The sequence below is a fragment of the Portunus trituberculatus genome, unplaced genomic scaffold (genome assembly GCF_017591435.1).
Source record: "Portunus trituberculatus isolate SZX2019 unplaced genomic scaffold, ASM1759143v1 PGA_scaffold_271__1_contigs__length_14107, whole genome shotgun sequence".
Taxonomy (NCBI): Eukaryota; Metazoa; Arthropoda; class Malacostraca; order Decapoda; family Portunidae; genus Portunus; species Portunus trituberculatus.
Genome location: NW_025541439.1, coordinates 1 through 13,638, shown reverse-complemented (window position 1 = coordinate 13,638; position 13,638 = coordinate 1). Strand labels below are relative to the sequence as shown.

The following is a 13,638-nucleotide window of genomic DNA, read 5'->3' as shown; positions in this document are numbered from 1 at the left end:
AAGCAGAATATTCCAAGAGTACTAGTAGTGTAGTAGAGGGAGGCGGCCAGCAGGGGTGCGGGTCTTGCCAGTGGAATCTTCTCTACTAAGCCACCGCCACTACCTTAGTAGAGATATTTTTTTTATACAATATGAGCTTTTTATGTGGTTCTTCTGGCCATAGGGGGTATTGTGGGTGCCATCTATATGAAAGTTAATCCACTAGGGAACCTTTACCCCGAGTAAATGCCCTTTTTATCCTTGAACCGTGGCCACGATTCAAACACATGAGCTTGCAGACTCCTCGGTCACGAAAGAGCCCGTGATTCCGCTCTTCTTCTCTCTTTTCTATCTATATGCTTCCATTCTTTTCTCTTTTTTTTCATTCACTTTCTAATTATTTTAATCTTTTCTTCCTGGACAGTCCTGGCTTGAGGGCCCTAGCAATAGTGAATTGGCAATTAAATTCACTAATATCAACGAAAGCAGAATAGGTCGAGAGTAGTGAATATGGTGGGGAGTGTGGGATCTAGCAGACGTTCATGTGTAGGTTCGAATCCCACCATGTTCCATCCTAAAACTTTTTCTTTTTTCGAGTGGTTTCAGTTTACTTACATATCATCGTGGTACACAGGTTCTAGGTGGAGGTGTTATTACCTTACACCAAAGATGCGCCTGGGTGGTGATATGAGCCCTAATATGGGTACCACTATTAATAAAATTGCCTGCCCCGCTAATGGATGGAAGCTGGACAGCGCTTTCCATACACTTCAGGTATACCTGCAGGCGCTATAGACGATGACATAAGAAAAAGTAGTTATTCCATAACAGAAAGAAAATCTACTGTAAACTCTCTCTCTCTCTCAGTGGTTATAGCGCTGGCTTCACAAGCCAGAGGACCGGGGTTCGATTCCCCGGCCGGGTGGAGATATTTGGGTGTGTCTCCTTTCACGTGTAGCCCCTGTTCACCTAGCAGTGAGTAGGTACGGGATGTAAATCGAGGAGTTGTGGCCTTGTTGTCCCGGTGTGTGGTGTGTGCCTGGTCTCAGGCCTATCCGAAGATCGGAAATAATGAGCTATTCTTTCTGTTATGGAATAACTACTTTTTCTTATGTCATCGTCTATAGCGCCTGCAGGTATACCTGAAGTGTATGGAAAGCGCTGTTCTCTCTCTCTCTCTCTCTCTCTCTCTCTCTCTCTCTCTCTCTCTCTCTCTCTCTCTCTCTCTCTCTCTCTCTCTCTCTCTCTCTGACAGTCAGGAGGGTAGGGATGTGCTCTCACACACTCTCTCCATCTCTCTCTCTCTCTCTCTCTCTCTCTCTCTCTCTCTCTCTCTCTCTCAGTCAGGTGGGTGTTCCTTGCTAGTTGCCAGGGTCGGTTGCCAGGGTCAGTCAAAAGGGTGGTCCTTAAGAGATGCCAGGGTCGGTTAGCAGGGTCACAGAGTGGGGAGAGAAGGGAGGCGCTGTGCATTCACCTCCCCATCTCTCCTGGGGGAGTAAGGAGGCGCATACACGCCTGCCTTGCTCCCTTGGGGAAGAAGGAAGGCGCTGCGCACTCACCTCCCCTCCTCCCCGTGTGCAGCTCCATCACGTGCCTGTGTTTGTCAGGCACACTTTGTGATGGAGTGGATGCTCCTTGAATTTTTTGTGTGTTCCGAGAGGGGGTTCGAACCTATGCGCCCCTCACATCCCTCAATCTAAACTCCCTCTCTCTCTCTGTCTGTATATTTCTATCTACATATCAATCTTCTAATCTCTCCATATAATTCAGTAATAATGCAGTCGTTAGCCAACCACACTACAATATCTATGGGACCAAACATCTGATTATAGACGATTTTATGTTGATTCATAGTATGATATACGGATATAAACTTATTATTAAGAGGGTTACTACTACTACTACTACTACTAATACTGCTACTACTACTACTATTGCATTTATAATCAATACTACCATTACTATTATTAATAATAATACTAATACTAACACTAATAAAGCTATTACAACTACTACTACTACTAATAATAATAATACTATAAATACTACTAATACTGTTTTTTTCAATTGCTTTTCCTACTATTTACTACTACTACTACTACTACTACTACTACTACTACTACTACTCCTACTACTACTACTACTACAACTACTACTACTACTGATTTTATTTCTAATACTAGTACAACAACAACAACTACTACTACTACTACTACTACTACTACTACTGCTACTACTACTACTACTACTACTACTACTACTACTACTACTACTACTACTACTACTACTACTACTACTACTACTACTACTACTACTATAACAACAACAACAACAACAACAACTACTACTACTACTACTACTACTACTACTACTACTACTACTACTACTACTACTACTACTACTACTACTACTACTACCACTACTGTTACTAGTGCCGTCATGTTCCCCACCATCCCTGCTGTATCGCTGTGATGTGGATATCTGACGGCAAGAACAGAGAGTACTGTCGTCTAATTCCTCTCATTTCTCTATCTTTTCTTGTAGGGTGTAGGTTATTTTTAGTTATTTTTTATTGTTTAAAGAATATTTACATATTTTGTTGTTTATGATAAAATAATTATTATATTACTTTCTTTTTTGCAAACGTAATGTTTGTTTAGATTTAGTTATTAGTAATTTTTAGGGTAATTTGCTCCGTGAATCATGGTAATGTTTTATTTTTAAAGCTGCGGCCAAGTCACGTTCTTGTGGACTGACGGAGTGTTGTTGGCTCACTACCGCTCGTTTGTGGTTAAATTAAGGTAGTTTACCCCCCAAACTGACGTGGCTCTTGCCGGCAGCTATGAGAGGAGGCGAAGTTTTTCAGGCTAGCCAGCGCAGCGGGAGACGGACACCAGCCGCCATACACACCACTACCCCTGTTCTGTCCAGCGAAGATTGTGTGCGAGGTCGTGCCGCAGGGGAGGCAAGAGCGACGGGATCAAGCACGAGGAGCCAGTGTGGGCGAGTTGTGGGCCCTTACGAGTGCGTCGGACTCCCTACATGTGTTGGCGCCGTGCCAGTGGAGGAGACGGCCATGAGAGGAGGGAGACACGACGTTGGAGACGTGTGATCACCAAGACTGTGGTGCCTGCTGTGCTGCTAGTTCTGTGCTCTGTAATAAACTGCAATTGGGAGAACAGTGTTTCGAGTTACGCCCTGCTACAAGCTATCTAGGCATTATGGCAGACCAGCCCTTCCTTGATCTGAGACTGATACCGGAGTACGACGGCTCAGGCGCGCAGTCAGTGGTGGAATGGATAGAAAAGCTCGAGCTCATCTGTAAGCTGCGCAACGTCAGTGATGTGGCCAGTGTTATCCCTCTGCGTCTGTCGGGAGGTGCATTCGCCGTATACTTGCAGCTTGCAGAGGCGGACAGGAAGAAAGTTGAGAAGATCAAGGCGGCGCTTGTGGGCGCTTTTGCCGTGGATTCGTATATCGCATACGAACAGTTCATCTGCCGGAAACTACAAGCTGGTGAGAGTCCGGATGTCTTTTTGGCGGAGTTACGCCGCCTGGCATCACTGTTCGGAGGTATGTCCGAGAAGGGACTCGTCTGTGCTTTCGTCGCTGGTCTTCCGGAAGGCATCAGGCGACTACCGAGAGCGGGCTCGCGGATGGAGACAATTGACCTGCCTCAAATCCTGGCGCGGACGAGGGCAGTGGTCCATGACATCGGTGCCGGTGGTGTCCATGAAGTATGTCTCGGCGCCAGGGCTGGGAATACGGACATTGGCCCAGATCAACGGTGTTTCGTCTGCAATGGTGTGAACCACTTTGCCAGAGACTGCTTGGCTCGTCAAGACACCTATAGTGGCAGGAGCCGGAGGAGCGCTGGACGCACTTCAAGACATGGTGTGAGGTGCTACCGCTGTGGTGACAGCGGTGCCTCTGTTGACGTAAGTGTTTGTGGTGAGTGACAAGCCCCTGGGGTTCCCGTTCGTGTTAGGGATGAACGGTGTTGTGGCGTTGGGGGGGAGTTGCTGTCAATGCGCACCGGCAAGTACGGTTCGGTGTCGAGGACGCGCCGATCTGCGCGGTTGCCGGCGCTACCACTGACATACAAGTGGATGAACAGGACTTCAGTGTTGCCTATGATACTGCAAGTAACACCTGGACGGCGGCGTGGAAGTGGTCGGGGGGAGACGAGCCCGGCGTCTTGCTGAACAAGGTGGAGGAGTACGCTGTGCCAAGTGAAATAAGATCGCGGTATGAGGAGGAGGTGGATAAGTGGATAACAGACGGATGGTTGGTGCCGCACGACGAGTACAAGCACGGTCCTGCAAAAGGACTGATTCCTCTTATGGCAGTTGTGCAGCACAACAAAGGAAAGGTGAGGCCTGTTCTTGACTTCAGGAGCTGAACACTCATATAGACACCTACACGGCAGATTCTGATGTCTGCGCCGACAGACTAAGAGAGTGGCGGAAGCAAGGTAAGAATGTGTCCATCATAGATCTTAAGCATGCCTACTTACAAGTGCACATTCACGAGTCGCTCTGGCCATATCAGACTGTTATGTACAAAGGGCGAAAGTACTGCCTCACACGTCTAGTTTTGGTCTGAACGTCGCCCCCTTAATAATGAAGACTGTCCTCAGCTCTGCGTTATCACAAGACCCCGACGTGAAACGTGGGACCTCGGCCTACATTGGTGTTGTCTACGTTAACGAGGACATCGTCACGGCTCGTCGGGTGGCGGAGCACCTTCATCGCTACGGCCTAACCACCAAGGCTTATGAGCGCGTTACAGAGGGCGCTCGAGTGCTGGGCCTGAGGGTCTGGGGGGAGAGTGGCATGCTGCTCTGGGGACGTGATGGCAAGGTGGGTGGTGTGCCTACCCGCCTGACGCGGCGAACAGCATTTTCTTACTGCGGCAAATTAACTGGCCATTTTCCAGTGTGTGGGTGGCTGAGAGCGGCAGCGGCCTACGTGAAAAGAAGAGCTAACGCGGCTACGCACACCTGGGATGACATCGTCGTCGATGCCGGCCTGCGAAGTATCCTGGAGGAAATAGCAGGGAAGGTACTGAAGGACGACCCTGTTCGAGGAAGATGGGATGTAGGAGGAACAGAGGGAAAAGTGTGGGTGGACGCTAGCTCCTTAGCTATGGGAGCAGCAGTCGAGGTGGAAGGTAAGATCGTCGAGGACGCCTGCTGGTTGCGTCCTGACGGCGCCAGCCACATCAACATGGCTGAACTTGATGCTCTGGCATGGAAGATGAGTAAGGTTGAATTGGTGACTGATTCCTCTACTGTCCACCGCTGGATTAACGACTGCCTCACTGGACGAGCAAGGCTAAAAACAAAAGCTGCCAGCGAGATGCTGATTCGCCGACGACTCGAGATCGTGATGTCTCTGGTTAAGGAGTGCGGACTCGTCCTCACAGTGTCTCTGGTGCCCTCAAGCGAGAACAAGGCAGATGTCCTCACCCGCGTGCCACAGCGATGGTTAAGGACGTCCGCGGCCAACGTCATGGAACCACCGCCAGTGTGTGCGGCAGCTGTCGAAACGCCCCTTGACCAATTAGTGACAGACATCCACCATTCCCGTGGCCACCCTGGGGTAAGAAGAACGCTGTACTTTGTAAAACGAGTCAACGCGGCAGTGACGAAAGGACAGGTGCGTGCTGTTGTCGCTTCCTGCCAGATATGCCAGTCTATAGACCCAGTGAAGTGGAGTAAAGGCAACCTGTCGGTGGAGGGAATCTGGCAGCGGGTTGGGATGGATATCACGCACTGTAGAGGAAGGTCATATCTCACGCTCATCGACTGCGGGCCTTCTCGCTTCACCATCTGGCGCCCGCTGAGGCTACAAACGAGCGATAACATCATCGAGCAGTTGGAAGCAGTTTTCTGTGAGCGCGGGGCTCCGGACGAGATTCTGACTGACAATGACACCGCCTTCCGCAGCAAGTTGTTCGCTCAGTTTGCCTTGCGTTGGAACGTGAATATGCACTTCCGGGGAGCGTATTCACCGTCTGGAAATGGTGTCGTTGAGAGGTGTCACAGGACAGTGAAGGTCATCGTGGCAAGAAAAGGATGCTCCATAGCAGAAGCGGTGTACCTCTACAACATCACGCCCGGGGATGACTGCTCGCCTACCTCTGCGCCTGCGAACATGTTGTACGGGTATTCGGTGAGTGCGGGGAGAAGACGCGAGCAGAAGCAACCCTGCAGTAGAAAACAACCCTCTCCATGTAGGAGAAGAAGTTTGGGTAAAGCCTCCCGGCGTGCGCTGCGACGAGCAATACAAAGAGGGCGTCGTGACTGGAGTGGTATCGGATCAAGTCGCCGAAGTTGATGGTACACCTCGTCACGTTCGTGATCTGCGACATCGCGTTTCACCACCAAGACACCAGGACAGAGTAGTAGGCAACTCGGACAATAACGGCGAGGATCTGGTGGTTACGTTTCCTACTCCAGAAGAGCAGCGTGAGGAGGAGGACCCGGAGAGAAACGGTGAAGATGTTGGGAGTGTGGTGCTGAGGCGTTCTGCTAGAATCAAACAATCTACCAGGTGTCTGCTGTGTGATTGAGGGCTTGTGGTAGATGGGTGACTGAGTGCCTGGGTGATTTAGATATCAGGGGGGAGTGTGGACTGACGGAGTGTTGTTGGCTCACTACCGCTCGTTTGTGGTTAAATTAAGGTAGTTTACCCCCCAAACTGACGTGGCTCTTGCCGGCAGCTATGAGAGGAGGCGAAGTTTTTCAGGCTAGCCAGCGCAGCGGGAGACGGACACCAGCCGCCATACACACCACTACCCCTGTTCTGTCCAGCGAAGATTGTGTGCGAGGTCGTGCCGCAGGGGAGGCAAGAGCGACGGGATCAAGCACGAGGAGCCAGTGTGGGCGAGTTGTGGGCCCTTACGAGTGCGTCGGACTCCCTACATGTGTTGGCACCGTGCCAGTGGAGGAGACGGCCATGAGAGGAGGGAGACACGACGTTGGAGACGTGTGATCACCAAGACTGTGGTGCCAGCTGTGCTGCTAGTTCTGTGCTCTGTAATAAACTGCAATTGGAAGAACAGTGTTTCGAGTTACGCCCTGCTACAGTTCTCCTTTGTGTACAGTTTTGTGGGTTTGAGGTCCAAGACAGTCCCGGCTTAATGGACCTGGGAATAGCGCCATTTCAAATATCCATTTTCTATATAGTGTGTATTGCCAATGAAAAATACTAGTATCAGCGAAAGCAGAATATGCCAAGAGTACTACTAGTATGTAGTAGCGGGAGGCGGCCAGCAGGGGTACGGGTCCTGCTCTTCTCTACTGAGCCACCGCCAATACTTTAGTAGAGATATTTGTTATGCAATATGGGCTTTTTACGGGGTTCTACGGGCCAAAAGAGGTATTTTGGGAGCCATCTATCTGAAATCCCACACCTTAAAGAACCCTTACCCCAAGTGAATGCTGTTTTTACCCTCCGACCGTGGCCAAGATTCAAACACATGAGCTTACAGACCCTTGGGCCACGAAAACGCCCGTGATTCCGCTCTTCTCTCTCTTTTTTATCAATATGCTTCCATTCTTCTTATTTTCATTCACTTTCTAATTATTTTAATCTGTTTTTCCTAGACAGTCCTGGCTGGAGGGCTTTGGTAATAGTGAATTGGCAATAAAATTCACTAGTATCAGCGAAAGCAGGATAGGCCAAGAGTAGTGAATATGGTTGTGAACGTGGGATGGAGCAGACATCCATGTGTAGGTTCGAATCCCACCATGTGCCATCTTCGAGGTTTTTCCTTTTTTTCGAGTGGTTTGAAGTTAGCTGCATGTCATCATGGTAGACATGTTCTAGGTGGAGGTGAAGTGATATAAGTACCAATATATTTAAAATTATCTGTACGCTAAAGGGTGGACGCTGGACAGTCATTGTGCTTCCCATACACTCCAGGTATACCTACAGGCGCTATAGGCTGCACCATAAGGACAAAAGTATAGATAGTAGTAGTGTAGTCGTATTGCACTACAAAAAAAATATTACTGTAAACACTCTCTCTCTCTCTCTCTCTCTCTCTCTCTCTCTCTCTCTCTCTCTCTCTCTCTCTCTCTCTGTACAAAAATATTACTCTAAACACTCACTCTCTCTCTCTCTCTCTCTCTCTCTCTCTCTCTCTCCTCGAAAATATTTTCAAGGTTTTATTGAAAAATAATAACAATAAAAACAATGACAATATCATTAATAATAATAATAATAATGATAATAATAATAATAATAATAATAATTGTAATAAGAGTAATAATAATAATAATAATAAAAAATATTAATAATAATAATCATGAAAATATTGGTAATAATATAATGATATTTTTACTCTTCAAGTATACCGAAAAGCGTTATAGGCTATAACATAAAAGAAGTAGTAATACTAGTAAGGTAGTCGTATTCCATAACGAAATAAAAAATTACTGTAAACACTCTCTCTCTCTCTCTCTCTCTCTCTCTCTCTCTCTCTCTCTCTCTCTCTCTCTCTCTCTCTCTCTCTCTCTCTCTCTCTCTCTCTCTCTCTCTCTCTCTCTCTCTCTCTCTCTCTCTCTCTCTCTCTCTCTCTCTCTCTCTCTCTCTCTCTCTCTCTCTCTCTCTGTCTCTGTCTCTGTCTCTGTCTCTGTCTCTGTCTCTCTCTGTCTCTGTCTCTGTCTCTGTCTCTGTCTCTGTCTCTGTCTCTGTCTCTGTCTCTCTCTAAGAATGATACTAACAGTGGGCAATATCAGTCATTTCTCTGTCACTTATGCCTTTAAAATATTGTGGTAAGGTTTTCTTAAGAATTAATTACAATAATACTAATAATATCATTATTATTTTTGATATCATTATCAAAATAACAATCAAAATATAACATTAATATTAATAATAGTGATAATGATAAGGATAACAATAAAATTAATAACATTAATAGTAGTAATAATAATAATAATAATAATAATAATAATAATAATAATAATAATAGCAATAGTAACAATGATAATAATAATAGTAATAATAATAATATTAATAGTAGTAGTAGTAATAATAATAATAATAATAATAATAATAATAATAGTAACAATGATAATAATAATAGATAATAATAATAATAATAATAATAATAATAATAATAATAATAAAATAATAATACTTATATTAATATTAATAACAATAAGGATAATATTAACAATAATAATAAAAATAGTAATATAAATAATAATAATAAAAATAATAATAATAATGATAATAATAATAATAATAATGATAATAATAATAATAATAATAAGAAGAAGAATGATATTAATAATAATATGAATAATAATGATAATAATAATAACAATAATAATAATCATAATAATAACAATAATAAAGTATCCCCTTTAGCCCATAAATTCCTGTGAAATTATAATAATAATTATAATAATATTAATAAAAAAAATAATGAAAATAAATAATAATAATAATAATAATAATAATAAAATTAATATTAATATTAGAAGTAGTAGTAGTAGTAGTAGTAGTAGTAGCAGTAGTAGTAGTAGTAGTAGTAGTAGTAGTAGTAGTAGTAGTAGTAGTAGTAGTAGTAGTAGTAGTAGTAGTAGTAGTAGTAGTAGTAGTAGTAGTAGTAGTAGTAGTAGTAGTAGTAGTAGTAGTAGTAGTAGTAGTAGTAGCAGGAGTAGTAATAGTAATAGTACTAGTAGTAGAATTAGTAGTTGTAGTAGTAGTTGTTACTTGTAGTAATAGAAATGACAATAATATTAATAATAATAATTTTATTAGTATTATTGTTTTTATTTTTATTATCATTATTATTGTTGTTATTATTATTATCGTTATTATTATTAATATCATTTTTATTATTATTATCATTAATATCATTATTATCATTATTATTATTATCTTTATTATCATTATTATCATTATTATCATTATTATCATTATTATCATTATTATTATTATTATTATTATTATTATTATTATATCATTATTATTATAAACCATTTTTTTTTTACATATTTCAGTTTCTTAAAGTAACTGGGTGTATATACGCGTTTTGCCTGCATTTCTGAGTTTTGGTGCATAAAAACCTGAAAACCACCTAAATAACAAGTTTTGTTACTTTTGTTTCGTTTCACTACATCGGCATAGTGTCATCGATATTATCATTTTGAAGCGTAACAATGTAAAATGACTTCAATATACAACATTTTAAATTGAGATAGTTTTTGTTTTCATAAAAAGAAAACTTTAGATATATTTATATAAGACGTTTTTAACTAATATTGTGTATGTTTTTGTTTTGCCTGCATTTCTTAGTTTTGGTGCATAAATGTTTGAAAACACCAAAATTATCCATTTTTATACATATTTCAGTTCCTTAAACAATTAGTGTCTATATACGCGCTCTACTTTGATTTCTATGATTGGTGCATATAAAGCTGGAAACTATTAAAATAACACGCTTTCGTTCCTTTAATTTTTCTTTTCTATATTGGCTTATTTTTATCAATCTTATAGATTTGAAGCATAACAATGTAAAATTACTTGTGTATGGAAGATTTCAATCGAGATATTTTCTTTCATAAAACACCTTCAAAACACATAAATAAGACGTTTTAACAAATATAGTGTACAGACTTCTCTTGCTTGCATTTCTGAATTGTGGTTCCCAAATGATGGAAAACAACGAAATATCCTAGTTTTCTTCATATATCGCTTCCTTTAACAAATATTCTTTATATAGTTTTATTTTCTTGCATTTCTGAGTTTTACTGCATAAAAACCTGAAAACCAGCAAATTAACACGTTTTTGTTACTATTTTTCGTTTCTCTAGATCGGCATAGTTTCATCGTTTTTATAATTTTGAAGCGTAACAATGTAATATGACTTGAATATGCAAAATTTTCAATCGACATTTTTTGTTTTTTCATAAAACACCTTAAAAACACATAAGTAAGACGTTTTAACAATTAATGTGTATAATTTTGTTTCGCCTCCCATTATGAGTTTTGGTGAATAAAATGCTTGAAAACACCAAAACAACCCTTTGTTTTTTTTACATATTTCAGTTCCTTAAGCAAATAGTGTGTAATCATACGAGGCATGCGACACCTGGCCGCCGCCTCCTCTCAGCGGCGTATCATTTTATTGCTCCTCCCTGTAATTGCCTTTATAAAGTGTGGCGGCTCACCCACAGACGCCGCCTCGCCATAGTCTCCTTTCGAGCTTTCCCTGCACGCTCTAACCTTTCCCTGGCCTCTTCCTTATCTCCTCCTCTTAGCTTCCTTGGCATTCTTTCAGTCCTAGTCTCTTCATTATCTCTTTCCTATCTTCTTCTCTTAGTCTTCCTTCCTCTTCTTCCTCTCAGTAGGTTTTAAGCTTTTCCCTAATATCTTCCCTATCTTCCACTTTTCTTCCACTATCTAATCCTCCTTTCCTTCTTCCTCCTCCCTTAAAGTAAAGAAAAATGGATATTCATGACTCATTCAGGAGAATCTAATCATGGTGGGGGATTACATGTCAATACTCTGGAATATGAGGCTTGGGGAGAATTAGCATGGGCTACCAACCTGGGGTATGTACCTTGCTGAGTGAGATAAGGCAGCAGTGAAGGTCTGTGTGTGGGTGCAGCGGCGCGGCTTATGGATGGAGTAGTACCTTGAGGTTGAGGTCTGTAGCTGCCAGGCTCATCTCTGCTCCTCGAATTCTTGGATATATATGGATTTCTTTTGATATTTGCCCAGTTTTTTGCATAAACGAAATTCTGAACACTGTTTTTCAAGTACACTCCGGAGCTTAATCACACCCATTGTGTTGATTATACACGGTTGACATTCCTCTGTCAAAATACCATTTGTCATCATTTCCTGATCCGAGCGTAAACTCTGCTTCTGTTTTTACAATACTTATTCCATTCTTTTCTCGCCACTCAAGTAGCTGTTCATTGTAATGTTTAGTTTTAGCCTGAATTTCTTGAGGCTCTGGAACTGGCACCACTTGACACACAAAATTTTTATTTCACAATTTTTTTTCTTTGAAGTCACTGATTAAGCATCTTAAATGATCTAGAATTACTTCAGGGGGTAACTTATCCAAGATATCATGTAATCTTCCAAGAAGGACACACTCGGACGGAAGAGTATGTAATTTTTCATTCAAGCAGCTTCTTAATAAGTCTATATTTGCCACACAATTGTCGTTCAGGTTGGAGAGAAGAACTCGTGGTGTGTTAGTGTCCCCCAAGGGTATTGTAGCATGTGAAGTTGTATCCTGTCGTCTGTTGTTTCTAATGTTCTCTTGTTCTAAATCACTGATACGCTGTTGGAGGAGCTGAATTAACGAGTAAGCTGTTTTTACCTGTGCATTTAACAGCTCTTCTTCCTTGTCCTTTGTTACAAGCTTAGACATGAGTGTTTCTATATCTTTAGCCATATCTCGTAGCTGAGTCCTTCCCCAATCGTTGCTTTCGTCTTGGCTGCTACAAGGCGGGAATGCGGTGTGTCGTCTGCTGCAGAGGGTGGTTGCGTATTGTCTGCTGTGGGTGTTTGAGATAGGAGGAAGTCATGAGATGTGTCAGTTGGTTGTGCATTTTCGCTGTGGGGAAGTTGTGCTTTATTACCGGGCATCAGCTGTGTTTCCTGAGTGGATGTGTCTTCAATTGCTACGGCCACAGGTATAGGGTCATTGTGGAGAGGCTGCTGCACGTCTATCACGGGCTGTGTGTCGTGTAGGGTTTCGATGGATGGGTGCGTTTTACTTATGATCATTTCTATGAGCTGATCCTTGTTGACCCACACTTTTATTATTCCCAATTCCCGGCATCGCTTCTGGAGATCAGTCTTATTAAAATTCTTGCCCAGATATTCTCTTGTTGGAAACTGTGGCGATGATTGTTGGTTGTGCTGTTCATACCTCATTTGTATTATTTGCCTTGTTTCTTGATATGTATGGCAGTCTGGTGACATGTTTGTGTCTTTAGTCACTTGTATTGCGTTTGTAGGCAGGTGGTCAACAGAGTAGTGTGCTTTGCAATGCTTAACTGAATCGATAGTTAAGTTTGTACTGCGGTTCAAGAGGGGCGTGTCTTAGGAAAAAGGCTATAGATATTCAACCTTAAGATACGTCTAAGTCCAAAAATCCCTGTCTTCATCTATAGCTCTTCTCCATGTATGCACACTTATGCGCCTGTATGTATCACTAGTAACGTCGTGGGACCTGTAATTCCACAGGTATTTGGGGGAAATACCAAGAGCACGACCCCCAGGTGTTGTTGTTGTGTTACAGAGAGAGAGAGAGAGAGAGAGAGAGAGAGAGAGAGAGAGAGAGAATAATTACAGTAAAAATGATACATAAGTAAGCAATAGGAATGAGATTAACAAAGAGAACATCCAATCCAAATTTCGAGAAGAGGTAAGAACTAACAACAAGAGTAATTGACATAAAAAGAGTGAAATAAAAAATAAGTAAGAGAAATAAACAAATAAATAGCAAATAATACTGACATCTCTCTCTCTCTCTCTCTCTCTCTCTCTCTCTCTCTCTCTCTCTCTCTCTCTCTCTCTCTGGTTCATTTTTTCTCACCGTTAACTTTGTCACGAATACTCTGCGTGACGTCACCCTTGATGTCCACACCCACCCACACCCTGTCCTCTCGCC

General features: G+C 42.4%; 1 pseudogene; it reads left to right on the top strand.

The window, feature by feature from the left end:
* Positions 1–2,731: 2,731 nt before the first annotated feature.
* LOC123500445 lies at positions 2,732–7,044 on the top strand (annotated as a pseudogene).
* The last annotated feature ends 6,594 nt before the right edge of the window (positions 7,045–13,638 follow it).